The 13053-nt window shown below is 39.9% G+C and overlaps 1 protein-coding gene across 4 annotated transcripts in view; it reads right to left on the reverse strand.

Moving 5' to 3' along the window:
* ELMO1 (engulfment and cell motility 1) overlaps window positions 1-13053 on the reverse strand; it is a 311155-nt gene that overhangs the window by 271970 nt on the left and 26132 nt on the right. The window contains exon 1 of one of the 4 annotated variants that reach the window (XM_037385187.1): window positions 1111-1170. The exons of the other annotated variants lie outside the window; for them this stretch is intronic. The gene's annotated coding sequence lies outside the window, so the exon portion shown is untranslated. Of the gene's footprint in view, window positions 1-1110; window positions 1171-13053 lie in introns of those variants that run through there. 4 annotated transcript variants of the gene reach the window in all.

Consider the following 13053-nt stretch of genomic DNA (forward strand, 5'->3'; position numbering starts at 1 on the left):
TGACACTATCCCTTGCTCATCTCTGTATTGCAAAACCATGAGTAGCAGATGACACTGCTTGAGCAGGGGGGTGAACAAGATGACTTCCACTAGTCCCTTCCAGCCTCAACCATTATGTAACTCTCAGAGTACGCTGACTTGAAGCACTCTTGAAGTCCTAGCCTGTGCATCTGTACTCAACTGTGCACACAACGAGCAAAAAAAAAAGCTGCTTTTGTAGCAGGTTGCCTTCTATGCCATAACAAGATTCTCTAAGCACACTAAAACCAACCCTTGGTTACAACGTCAGAACAACCATCTCTATAACTCTTCCCAGCTGGCATCCAAGAGCACTCATTCAAAAAAGATCTCAGCCTTGCATAATTTGAACTAAGATTTTAAAGATCAAGATGAAAATTTACTTCTGACAGGAAAACTGCTGTAAATTGCTTTTGTGTTATAGTCTAACAAATCACACTCAAGCACTTGGTACCATTTGTGGTTGCCCCATAATTTACATTTTACTCAACAGTAAAATCTACACGGTCCAGGGAAAGAGGAAAGAGTGATGCAAACATCATCCTTCTACTGGTTTGAATCATAAGCTCTATAGAGAGTCATGCCATTTAAGCAGCAGACAACAGTTGAAAAGCATGCTGTCTCTACATTTTAGCAGGGACAGCAGGACAGGCTATGTGTTCGCTCCAAAATTATAACCCACATGTGAACATAAAACCCCACCAAATCTAACAAATCTAATTTATGCTATCATGCTGGTCTATTTTTAAAAAAAAAAAAAAAAAAAAAAAAAAAAAAGAAAAGAAAAAAAGGCAGGAGGGAGCCATCAATTCAGCCACTGAAGTTAAAGCTACAAAGAGGTGTTATAATCGTCTCCTGGTTTACTATCCAAAAAAATGGAAATACTGTAACAAAGAAACCTGACTCATGAAAAATACTAGCTAATTTAGTAAATAAGTTAATTTCATTGCTCAGGTAAAAAGTTGTTATTCATTAAAAAGTTGCCTTCATAGTATATATGACCTGCTTCTCCAAGTAACTTCTATCCCATAGGTAACTATAATTACAAAGGTTCTCCAAGACTCCCCCCAAATGGCTACAGCTAATACTCACTGTCAAAATCTGAAGACGGCACAGCTGTGTTTCCCCATCTCCATGCTCCAGTTGAAGCTCCTGCTGCAGCCTCTCTGGAAACATACATAGTTATGCCAAGAATGAGCAAAACACTCACTGTTTCCAAATTGGCTAATCAACGGACTGAGTGCTTAACCTTCCCACAATACATGCATCCAGACAAGGCAACCAGCACAGTCTGCACACTGAGGACTGAACTGTGCCAACCACATTATTCTGCAAGACGACTCGTGGCAATTTCCTTCTCAGGAGCCAGAGCATCAATTGTCACCGATTGCTGCTGCAACTCAATCGACTTCTAGCAAAGCATCCATTCAAAATGAACCAGCGCTTGCTCCATGGCACTTTTCTCTATTATTCTAAAAACAAATAGAGTGCCTCAAATATTAAATACCCTCTGGATTCTACCCAGCAGTTATTACCAAGTATTTTACCTGCTTCAAACTTACAAATGCTAAGTACAGAACAGTGAGAGGCTGGCAGCGACAGGCAAAAGGACACTGTGCCTTTGCTGCACAACACGTATGCTTATTATACAGCAAAAAAAGTATTTTATGTTATAAATATTGTAAGACATACATCACCCTGAGCCACCATCCTTACGTTCTTCACTAAAATGAAATCTTTCTACTCCAAAAACCTCAGGCTTCTGCCATTCAAAGTTCAGTTCCATAGCAAATCTGATATCTCTGCTTTTCCAATGTCATGGCCTGGCCTCCTCCTCCCCAGTGCCAGCCCTGGCACTTGTCCAGCAGGCCAATTCAGAGATGGACTGCCCAAAAACTAACCTCACAAAACAGACACATTTTCAGCCAGATTAGCCCCTTGAACGTATTCACCACTCACTCACCCAAGCATCAGGACCACTATAAGGAAGGGGTAGGGGCAAAAAGGAAAGCAGGAATATAACCTGCTCATCTTTAACCATCATGTAAATATGCCTGGGCCAAAAAAGAGGATTTATTTCACCTGTGCAAAGTTCATGGCACACAGCTAAGATTCAATTCCATGGAGGAAAATGATGTAAAATTATGCAATTACTGAGTTCATTACGGTATGTTTCATTAACTCAATAAGCTCCCTTATAATTGTAACAGACATTAAAAGATTAAAGTATTTGGATAAAATCCAAGTACATTTTTAGTGCTCTGATGATTGCCAGAGTTAGAATCTTCAGTAATACAAAGTAACAACGCTTCACCAAATCCCCTGTGAGAGTAACCACTGTTTATCCTGCTTGTTGTCAGACTTCAGTGTTCCCAAATCAAATTTTCCCATTGCACTTGGAGGTGAGGGGTGGCAAATCACTCTTCGGTTAACTGTCTAGTTCAGTTTGACATAGTTAGAAGTGTTTCCATATAAAGCCATCAATTGAAGTTGACCATTTTGAACTTCCTACAGGGCTAACACCTGGCTGAAAAGCCCTTTGTGTGAAAACAGCAACACTAAAACAAAGCACAGCACAGGAACTCTGCAGCACTTTCCATCTGCTCTCACTCGAAATTTATCAGTAGATCTCTAACGTTCAAGCAGCAAGTGCAATTTAGCTATTAATCTCTTTAAAACAGAACGGAGTCCTCTTTCTGCCCTTCAGTAAAGCACCTCTACTCTGCTGTGAAGACTAAACCATAGCTCTACAGGGCTGGCGGCATGGTGGCAACAGTAAACACAGAGCCTTAGCCGTTCTCATTTTATGCTGTATTAAGTGATATTCACAGGTTGTACACTGAAAGCATAAGCATTTCCAAAAGTCCGCAGTGCATATCTACTAAGAGAATACTCCATTTTCTTTTTGCTCCCCACACACTGATGCAGTCTTCATGCTGCATTCACAGAACCATAGCCACAGCCTGTCAGAAGATCTTAAATTGAAATAAGGAAGATGATCAGGTAAGAGATGTCCCGTTTCCAAAGCTGCCAGACAGCTTGCCCTGTAACAAGTGGACTCCACATCTCTGAAGACCAAGACTTAAGTCCCATTTCAGTTACAGTCCCCTAGTCCCAACAGGGGATTCTGCTGTTCTTCAGAGCTGGATGTGACTTCCTTCTACCTTGCTCAGAGGATTGATTACTCCATTACGTAGGACTCACAAAGACATGTTCTCCACAACATGGAAAACTCTAAGAGGACAGTGTACATGAGGAATGAAGGAAAAGATGTTTTTGAAGATTATTTTTTTTTTTTAAGTTTCCTTTTCACATATGCCATTCTCCAAACTCTGGAGCAGATTCCTACTAGCCACAAATCCTACTAACCACCTTTACAAGCTCTTTTCTTGGAGCATTAAAGAATTAGATGGGTTTCAGCCACATCTCTTACCTTGCTGATCTCACCCACTATGCCAACATCTTTGACTAGGACTGGGGAAGAAAAAAAAAAAAAACATTAATTCCATTTCAGGCACTTGAAGGAAATTCTGAAGCAGCTGTGCCTATAGGTAAATAAGTTGCATCCAGTGCCCAGGATGAAGTCTAATGCTCTCTTTTAAACAAGACAGAAAAATATATTCTTGTATTTATAAAACAATCCTCTTGAGACACGAAAGCCCTAGATTCTTATTTGACCTTGGTGTCATTGAGAGAATGTAATCGTTAGCAGATAGTATAAGATACACCGGAGAAAAATAAACCGAAAAAATAGACCTTATAGCTATCAATTATTTTTTTTCCCCACAGCACTGATTAAAGAGAACTCCCTACCACACATAGTAATCATACTGTCTAAACGAACAGAAAGTCTGCTTCAAAGACAAGGCATAAACTTGGAACCAAAAACACTTGTGTTTAATTTTCTTTTATTAAAAAGCTTTGTGTGTGGCCACGTACTTGCCCTTTGGTCCTCTGTGCCTCCAACCGCCAACTATAAAATGGGGCACCACATTTCCTCAGAGAAGTTGAGAAGCATTTAGAGGCTACAGGGTGTTGTATCTAAATCAGGCTGACACATTACCCAGAATGGGCAGCCGCCTTATTTATTCGTGAGCTCAGGCATACTACTCACCCAGTTCTTCCTGCATTTTACCTTTCCTAGCCCCCAGGGTCCTGAAATCAGAGACTGGCTTACCTATTTCTTGCCGCCATCCTCAGTTTCAATACAACACCTGCCATTAAAAAACAGAGAGGTAGAAGCAGAGGATGCAGCTTTGGAGTGCTGGAAACAGTGTGCGCTCTTTCTGGCCTTTCAGAGCACATTGCTGCAGTTTTCCCTCAGATGGGGCTTCTCACAAGTATGGACTTTGGGATGGGACAGAAAGGGATAAAACTTTTGCAGCTATATTTATTGGTCAATGTCTTCTAATTTTCCCACTCTGCCAAATTAAAAGATTCATTGCCAGCACAAAATGACAAATACATCTCTAGATGGATTATGTACTTTACAACAAACCATCAGGGGAAACTAATTTCCCAGGCAAAATAAAAGCATTGCCATTATACTCATTTAAGCCAAGACTGAAAGAACACACAGAACATGCTGTAGGGAGCAAGTCTGAAGCCTCGTTGCCATTTTTCTTTACATATAAAGCTATTTTTCCTAACATTAAGAGTCCCAGAGGCACCCACAAGTGTCTGCAGAGCCAATCAAAATGCAAATACTCTGAAACAGCCCAGCGAGCAGCTACTGCTCTTCTCTTTACCATGTTCTTCCTTCTGCTCTCAGGCTTTCATCGTTTAACCTGGGTGACTACCAAACACCATGTGCTTCAGTTTTAGAGCCCTGAAAGTTTAAGCTGTTGTCAACGTAGAAATGAGAACCTGTCATCTGGCTCTTTGGGTCAGTCATTCCTGGAAACTGCCTTATTTTCAGCACACGCAACAGGAAGAGACCACTGCCCTCTAACAGTTACCTCCCCCAGCCCCAAATTTCTGTAGTTTGTAGTTTTACACAGTGAAATTAATGCATGGCTGCTGACTCCCTACACTCCTGCCCTTGCTTTTAGTCATTTAATTGCTGAAGTGGAAATACAGATGTTAAAAGAGACAGGCACGTGACAGAAAACATTTGCCTCTTGCTTTGAAGAAACACAACGCGACAGCAAGATGAAAAATCCCACAGCTACAAAGGATCCCAGTTTTCTCAGGGCAAGATGCTGAAAGCATCTAACAGTTTCACCTCTAACAAGCTCAAACTGAACTATTCCCAGTAAATTGAGGAGGTGCCTGTTTTCAACAGTTCCTTTCTTAAATCCACCACTATTTCTCCTGATTCATTAACCAACCTTGTTTAAGAAAGAAGAATCATATCTTAAAAGGAAGAAAGCAGCAAGGTAGTTTGGCTTGCCACCAGCCAAGTTAACTACAATACACATTGCTGCTTTCTCTTCAGAGAAACTCAACCATGCCAAGGGTCGGCAGTTTCTTCTAGCAGATGAGAAGTAAAAAGCCTTGTTGAGTACATTTCCCTTTTGAACAGCTACACATGCAATGATGTATGCAGCACAGCTATTAGCTTGTGTGTGAGAAGGAAGGACTACAGGTCTCTGCTGTCAGGCTGTGTTCCTCAAAATTGTCGCTTTCAAGTTTGCAAAAATATATTTCATTTTTATATAGATGACAAAGCTAGCAATGATACCCATGAAAGCTGCTTTCAAGCATTTTAGACTAAATGTCATCTAAAGCATGATTTGACCTGGATGGATATGCTTTTAGGTTTTTTAATTACTGACTTATAATATGTGCATTAGAAGTCACTGAGGGCAAAAAAATAATTTATATTTAAGATACTATTTTTGCTTTTGTATGACTTTAAGCGATGACAGCTTTAAGACCCACTAGAGTAAGCAGGGATTAAACTTTAAGGTGCTTTCCTTGCTTTTAGTATATAAAAGATTCACATCATCAACTCTTAGAAAGAATAGCAACTGTCAGGAGTTTTACTGTGTTGCTTTTAACAAGGATAAAGTGGGGAAACACTTGGTTATTTATTTATTTTTGAACAGGGCATCCATTCATAGAAGAAGCCTAAGCATAATACCTTTTGCCTAGGCAGTATAATTCATCTCTCTCACCTTTGGCATTTTTTTTCCCCTTTTCTTTTCTGACAGTGTTTTATTTCCCTTTACATAACCCATTCTTCAAGCTTTCTTCCACTGCCTCAAAGAGATTACATTCACACACACGTTGACCATTTTTCCCCAGGTGGAGGTTTTGTACCAACTGCTGCACTTTCATCTCAGCCAAAGCACATCCCGGCTGAGATGCAACAGGGACACTTTACCCTTCCCCAATCTCTCTCTGCACTTCTGAGGCTTTTAAAGCACAGAGAAGCAAGACCTTCACTGGCAATTTGGGAATTTCAGAAGTGCACATTGATATTTCATTCTTCCTGGTTTTTTGTTCGTCTTTTTTTTAAAATGTCAGATTCAAACAATCTATGCTCTGCAGAAGCCAGTGACTGTAGCTTTCACAAAGGTTAAAAGTTCAAAAGGAAAGCTGGTTTCTTCATTTAGCAGCTTCTTTCAACAATTCCGATAAAAAGATACCAAAGAGTGAGCAGATGTGTAGGTATAGCAGCAAGGGGGATGAGGGGATGAGTCTCAAAGTTTTTAATTCTCTTGTTTATGACTCCCCCTCTTCCACCAGGTTCTGACCTTACCCCTCTTTGGGGTACACTATCCAAATACTAAGTACCAGCCATGAGAAAAAGCTAGGAGAAACACACATCTCCTGCTGTCTTCCTCTACACATAAAGAGCAAACTGTTCCCAAAGCACATTTTACCCTGAATCCTTTGGGAAAACGTGTCCCAGACACACAAGGCATAACCATGAAAATTATACCTCTTCCTCAAGCTTGCAGGCTTACTATGCCTTTTCTCAAAATCCCTTTCCCTGACAGATATAAATCAAGCAAGCAAACTTACTCTGTGAAGTCAAAACTTCACTTTGCACACGAGCGTAAGAACCGAAAGTAACACACTGGGTATTATCTTGCATTCGTTTTTCTAATGAAAATACACTGTAACCACAAAAGGAAATGCTTATGGATCAGTAATGAAGGGACTGATTCATATGCCCCAGAGAACAAGTGCTGAACAATGTATACTCAGTGAGATTTCAGCTTTATCCCTTATTAAAATAAAACCACGTGTCTGATCTTTAACCTACTTTGATTTATTAATGTTTTTGCTTTTCAAGATTATGAAAGTAAGTATCAACAGAGGAGTTAGAAGCAAACAATTAATCATGGAAGTCTTTTACACCAAGTACGAGAATAGCCATCAATCTTACTTCCTCTCTCAAAAACGTGTATTTATAGTTTTGAAGGACTACATGGGAATTCCAATTGGAAAGTCACAAAAGTAGGCTGATGCAAACAACAAAATACTACATCCCAAATGTAACGCAGCCTCTGCTACTGTGTGTAGACATCAGTTGGTCATCTGTCAATCCACTAGAATGCCAAGGGCATTTGAAAGATATTAAAGTATCAACAAGAGAAAAAGGAAGAGTCCTTTGAAAAGGTCAGAGATTTACCAGTTCTGAGCTCTGCATAAACAAATCTTCAAATCCAAGGAACGACTGTGTGCTTTACATTGCAACATCTTATGTTCCAGACACCTTCCCTACCACAGTCTTTCACTGGAATGTAAATCTGGATTAAAGTTGCAATGCAGAACAAGGCTTTATCCTTTCACTTGGGTCCCATTCCAAAATATATTTGTTCTACATTACAAAGTGTGTCACATTTTCCATGGGGCATTCAGGAAACTCCTAGCGCAAAAACAATGAACAGGATGTTGCAGGTCAGGATAGAGCTACGCTCACTAAATGAGAACATTTGAGGAAGTGGGGGGACCTTGCACAGTCTTTTATTACTCGGCATCTTTTTGGTTCCAGCCCCTGTACTTTGCAGAGTTCATATTTGGGGGACAAGCAAAGTTTGCATACAGCCCTTGCTTAGCCAGAGCTGTCCCTTGGTTTTGTAAGAATTCAATGCCCCAGACAATTTTATAGGACCCTGGTAACCATAACACAGCTGTGACAGCTTCAGCCAGCCCACCCCAGGTCATGCGCTTGTCTTTGGACCATCTGTGCACCCAGCACTGGCATGTCTGCCAGTCAACCCAAACACAGGACAACAGGCCTGAAGGTTTGGTGTTTTTTGAACATTTCTGCTAATAAAACTATCACTGCTCAGAATTATCCCTGTAAGTTAGATCTGATCTATTACTACCTTACTACTGTCCTGTGCCTGGAAATACCTGGAGCACTGATGTTCCCACAGCAAGGGTAGCTCCACAGAACGCAAGAGCAATACCCATATGTTGAAGTGTCCCATACCCACAGGAGTTCATCAGGTGGTGCTCACTTCCTCACTGGATCTCTCCTATATAGGAAGGCCTTTGCACAGTACTTCAGTTAGATCAAAGCTTGCACACCTTCCTGAAACACCTGCCGGTAAACCCCATGCTCCCAACTCTTGATGGATTTCACATAAGAACAGGTGCTGCTGGACCATGGGAGGGACCACCACTCTCATCCTTCCCTAAGCCACGCTGCTGTAAGAGGAAGGAACCATTGAGAACCCTAATTCCTTAAGGAAAAGTTAAGATGTAAAAACCAGTGGACAGACTTGAAGAACAGTAAGCTCCTGAGCACTGCTCTTGCTTAGTAAAGCGGCCACCTTCATTTTGCAACACTGAAGCCCCAACAAGCATTTGCAGCAGCAGGCATTTCTAGCTTCCCTATTTCAGATCTGGTTTTATTCATCAGACTTTCCACATGGTAATTCTAGAAAAGCAATTCTAATGCAATACTTTCAGAATCAAATTGAGAAGCCTAATTTGTGGCCACAGCTGTGGCCTGTTATCTGTACTTCACCACTCCAACCCAGCACAACATAAACTCCATAATTCTTCAGACTCCGACATGCCTCCACACCACCACAGCAATTAATTTGCCTCTTCCAGCCTATGCCATTAAAATAAAACTGTAACATACCACAATCTGAAAATAAAAAATTCAGTCCCAGCCCTACCCAACCTCTTTGTAATTTAAAGAAAACCCCTGCAACTTCAGCATTTAAGAACTGGGACTTCTGTCAGAAATTATTTTTATTCACATGCTTACTTTTAAAGGCTACTGATAAATCTGAAGCAGTAACTTCACAGTAGCACCTAGACTACACCATTAGCTAAATGTTTTACAGAAGCTTGGGAAAAACACTTTCTCCTATGGCCAAAACAAAAATAAAACTTACCTAAATGTTTTCATATTGACCTGGAAGAAAAAAGAAAGCCACCTACCAACTATTGCACTACAAAGGATTTAAGACTAAATGGCGGTTTCAAAAACAATTCAGTCTAACACCTATCACCCTATAAATCTGTGAATAGGAGGTTCATTTGATAATGCCTCATTAGGTGAGCTAGGGCCATTAAAGCCTTTTCCTGATAACACAGTAATCGGCTTTTTCTATCAAGAAAGAAAGGTTTTCTCCCTTTCATTTGCAAAGAAAAGTTAATGGCTTTTACAGCTCCACCCAACAGTAAAATAACATTAAAGATGGAATAACACTTCAAAGTAAAGATCACTTTAGACTTGAAATGAGTTAGGTTTTTTATCAAAAAGGAAATTCACATTAAAGCCACTGTGATTGTATTTGAACTTTCATTCGTGAAGCTTACTCAGCTCCATTCTGACCTCCTGGCAGCAAGTACAGTTGATATTAGTTCACTTATATTCCATATGGAGCATAGGACAAAACCACTTTGATATTCCCCCTACAATAAGACTAGCAGACCAGGCATGAGTCTAAGAAGGAACACAGCACTTTCACAATAAACCCGCATTTCATAAAGTAATTAAACATCTCATACATGTGTCACAGCCATACTCAAGCAGCTCAGTGATGTTTCACCTCAGAATACAAACCCTGCAGTAGCAAAGAGCCTAACTACGCCATGCATCCCTTCATAATCACCACACTGCTTTACAAAGTATTAAGGCATGCCCTCCAACTTCACTGGACCTCCATGAGTTTTCCTGAGGCTCAACCAAACACTAAACGTAGCCACAGCAATCTTCAAAATGATTCTTCCAAGTTTTCCTTTTCAGGAGGTCCTTTTCAGATTAACTGTGCAAGATAAAGAGTGCTTTTCAGACTGTTTTTCCCTTCCCTTTCTGTTGTGACAGATGTATTCTAAAGGCACCTAATCCCAACGTTTGCTGCCCCCAGTACCTAAAAATGAATTAAGAGCTACCTTTCTGAGTAGCAGAATTTAATCTTGCTGCTTAATTTTTTTTTAAATTTAATCTTGCTGCTTAAAAAAAAAAATGATATATATATATTTATTAATTAGTTTTACATGGCAGTTTCCAATGAACTATTGCTGAACGCACACTGCTCTGCACCAGAGCAAACTCATATGGGTAACCTATTAAAACAAGTGAAACCTAAAAGAAAAAAACATTTATCACCAGAGATTTAAAAAAGTTAAAAAAAAAAACAAAACCCAAACCACAACCCCCCAGAACACCAACCCCCACAAACCACCATGTTTTCCAGAAACAAGCCTCAGATCATAGCTGCAATACATCACAAAAGATGAGATTCAGAGACAATAGTTTTATTGCACATTATAAAATATGTCTCTATGTTTTACAGACCACGTTACTTGACTCACTCCTAGCCATAGACAACAGCCTTCTTCCTTCTTTCCATGATGCTTTACCATCATGCCCTCTACTCTGCAGATACCAACTATCCTTTTCTGTCAGACTGATACAAACCTAAGCAAGTTCAAAGCATCTGCTCTCTGACTTGAATTTAGCTTTCAAGTTTGCTGCTTGTACCTCATGACAGAAAACAGTTTTTTGCAACTTAGATTGTTTACCTTCTCCAGCTACACCAATTAGACTAATGAGAATTACTAGCCGTATGAAAAAAAAAACTTTTTTTAACGCAGTCATTTAGCTTCAAGGGCTCAGGCTTTTAAAATAGCATCAAGAGTTGATATTTGCAATAAAACCATAGGAGTTGGTTTCACTGCTAACTTTCAGTGACCTCAAAGTCCTGCATAAGGATGTTCTGGAACTTCCCGGTTTACGTATTACTGGCATACACTATTAGATTTGCAAATATATATCATTACTGAGGCACAAACAAGTTCTGTGACTTGTCCATGGGCTTGTGTTCACTGCAGCAACTAAAGAGCCAGTTTGCACAACATCCCAGTACTCCCCACCACAAAATTACTGGTCTAAGACTTCTCAAGATACAAACTGATGATGCAAGCTGTGCAACTGGGAAGCAGGGGGTCAGAGCACGGCCTACAGCTGAGGTAATGATGTCTCTTGGTTTAATAGCCTATCTACACTTTGATGAAGGGCCTCACACATCCTCATGAGCCCCACCACATTGGAGGAGGAATACATCAACAGCCAAATGTACCAGTAACTTGTACGCAACTTTGCAATGTGGCAGCCGACAATTCATTCCTGTCCTGCAGAACCAGGTGCAGATAACCTCCACATAAACCCTGCTGATAAGATCTTCACACCAAGGTCACGCAGAAGGTCACTGTCAGCATTTAAAGTAGAAAAGTAAATTTCTTTACTATTGGTTTCCATGAGGGAAGGTTTTCACCACTTAACTCCCAAATTCAAGGCTAGTGCTACAACTGTAAACAGCAACGTCTTACATACGCAGCAAGGAGCACAGGAATCAAGTGAGATACAAAAGGAGACCAACTAACTACCAAAATGTGCGAAGTCTTTATTTTTTAAGATATTGCATAGATTCTCAAGATGACTAAGAGTTTTATTCATGAAAAATCAACCCCAAATAACTCAAAAGAACATTCAGCGTGGGAGGTTCTTTTGCAAAAATTAAATAGCAATTGTGATGAAATAGTATCTTCTGCCGAGTTACCAAAGAATTTACATTTTGCTCATGCTCTTACCTAACTCTGTATAGCCAGGAACCATACACAAGGGATAATAGGCAATTTGTTATATCAAAGTGTAGAGTTACTTCAAAAAGGGGGGAGGTGGAAGAGCAAGAAGCAAAAGGAAGGTTAATTTTAAAAACAATCTTAGAGCAAAATTCTTCTTTCAGAGCTATCCAAGATCTAATCTCCAGTTCACATCAGCTGCGGATCTGCACAGACTCAATTTTAGCAATATTTCAAAAAATGCTGGCTAAGTACAGAGCATGTTCGATCTACTTGTATTCAAACTAGTTATCACTGACTTACCTGTACCCACAGCTGATGCCTCATGATTTAAAAGCTGGTGTCTCAGAAGTGCTGCCAGTTGACAAGAAAGGCTATTAAGACAGATTGGTATTTACTAAGTATGCTTCCTCCCTCTTTTCCCTCACCCATGCTACATTCTTTCCTTCTCCCTCACCTGTGCTACATTCATAGGAACATGATTTTAGTTAGTACAGCTATGAGCTCCTTCCTTTCAGGTACACCATCGAGATGTTTCATGAACATCAGCAGGTCAACGGTTACAGCTCTTCCAATACTGTCATTAGTATATGTGCATTTTAAGGATTTTGCCCAAGCTGCTGATAACTTTTAGAAATGAAAAAAAAATAAAATAACCCCCCCAAAAAAAACAACTTGAAAGAAAACTTATTATACACACTGCACAGTTAAAATAACCACTTTTTAAGGGACTCAAGACTACTCAAGACAGAATTTACTGTCTCTTATGCATTCAACCTCAGCCTGAGGGAATATTACTTATGTGTTGTCATACTGCTATAAATCCAAAAGGAAAAAGAAAACACAGCTATATCCTGATTTCTCTTTAAAAATGTATAAAATCAATTCTCCTATTTAAAAGGTCTTTTGCTTAGCATTAAAACAATACATTTGTTCAGCTGAAGAGATCAAACACTGTCTAACTCCATCAGTTTAGGACAATGTGCTATTATGCTTCAAAGTCACATGTAGCACATATCAAATGAAACG

Source organism: Falco rusticolus, chromosome 4 (assembly GCF_015220075.1).
Source record: "Falco rusticolus isolate bFalRus1 chromosome 4, bFalRus1.pri, whole genome shotgun sequence".
NCBI classification, from domain to species: domain Eukaryota; kingdom Metazoa; phylum Chordata; class Aves; order Falconiformes; family Falconidae; genus Falco; species Falco rusticolus.